The sequence below is a fragment of the Pteropus alecto genome, unplaced genomic scaffold, assembly GCF_000325575.1.
Source record: "Pteropus alecto unplaced genomic scaffold, ASM32557v1 scaffold125, whole genome shotgun sequence".
In the NCBI taxonomy this organism is placed as follows: Eukaryota; Metazoa; Chordata; class Mammalia; order Chiroptera; family Pteropodidae; genus Pteropus; species Pteropus alecto.
In genome coordinates this window covers 5,863,153-5,864,619 of record NW_006436888.1, presented here as the reverse complement: position 1 = coordinate 5,864,619, position 1,467 = coordinate 5,863,153, and the positions used below count along the sequence as shown (strand labels likewise).

The 1,467-nt window shown below is 47.0% G+C and overlaps 1 protein-coding gene across 1 annotated transcript in view; it reads left to right on the top strand.

The window, feature by feature from the left end:
* Nucleotides 1-387: 387 nt before the first annotated feature.
* The window catches only part of KIF1B (kinesin family member 1B), a 123,420-nt gene continuing 122,340 nt past the window's right edge, over nt 388-1,467 (top strand). The window contains exon 1 of the mRNA XM_025048568.1: nt 388-496. The gene's annotated coding sequence lies outside the window, so the exon portion shown is untranslated. The remainder of the gene's footprint in view (nt 497-1,467) is intronic.

The window sequence follows — 1,467 nt, the reverse complement described above, 5'->3', positions numbered from 1 at the left end:
GCCCTTTCTTAGTTCCCCCATCACCTCCACCCCATTGTGGTTGGCATCGGGGCTCCGGCTCGGAGCGTGGCTGTGCCCTTTTGCAAACAAGTGAAGGCTGGGAAGGGCATCGGGTGGCGGCGGGAGGCCGGTGGCGCTAGGACTGGAGCGAGGAGCGCGGCGGGAAGGGAGGGGGCTCGCTGGACGCTGGCCAGCTGTGAGGGAGGCTGGCGTGGTCGCGGCGCTCGGCCGCCCAGGATCACTCTGGCAGCCAGGAGGAGAGGATGATCTGACAAATCCTTTGGGAGCCAAGTCCGGTTGCTGGAAGGCACCGAGTGGCACCTCTGGAAGCTTTGGGGGTGACTGGCCAAAGGCAAAGTCAAGTTGTGGGGGTTGGGAGGCTGCTCGGGCAAGCGAGTCATTGTTCAGGCAGCACAAAACATTCCCGGTCCTCAAACCAGAATTGAACTCCAAAATCACTTTTTCTCCTTGGTGAATTGCTAACGGAGCTTCCAAGGTAAAGTGTCTTCGAGATTCCATTCTTGCTGGGGCGAAATGCTGGGTTTCTGTATTCTTCTACGGCCAATGCTGTGAACCTATCTGAGGATTGCGGAGGTCAGTTCACCAGTATGGAGGCCTCAGTTGTGTATTGCATGGGACGGACAGATTTTCAGAGTAGCCAAATATGCGGCGATTAAGCAAACTGGAATATTCTGACAGTGGGAGAGGCTTGCAGCAGTATTTCTGAGGACGTAGGTTGTCATCTTTGTGGAATCTCGAGGTAGCTGAAATTAGATTGTCAACAGATCCCTTACTCATATATCTCTTAGTGTTCTAGGCAGCTGTTCTGCCACACTGAACATGCTGCTTTGTGTCATAGATGGGTCTGTATGAGCCTAATGAAAGCATGGTGATTGGATTTAAATAGGTCTTAAGAAGTGATATCATGGTGGATATTTCATTTAAAGACTCACATTTTGTCAGCTTAGTCGTAATAAAATCTTAGCTTGTGTTCTCTAAGAAGTGAGGTGACGCTTTCTAATTGGTATGGCTGTTGGGTTATGAGGCAAGTGGAGTTGATAGTGTACTGTTTAAGGGCGGAATATGAAGATGGCACACATGCTGGCATTGTAAAGCAGATCTGGATGTGATCAATAACCGAATTCAGCGTGAGCTTGTAAATCTGTCTTTTCCTGCATCCTTGGTGTGGACAGGACCTGGAGAGCGGGATGCCTGCCTTCTTTGTGTCCTTTGCTTCCATTCAAACTCCATTTCTTAATGGATAAATTCCTTTAACTTCTTAGGTTGAAAACTTAAAATTTTTTCAGATAAGATTTTCTAAGAGAAGTCAAACTTAATTTTTTTTGTTTTTATCATTAAGCTTTCCTTCTGAAACTTGGTTGAATCAAAAATGGCTTCAACGTTAATATGAGAGAAATAGAGAACATCTGTTTTGAAATTCCATGCCTCATTTAAGAAATATTTCTA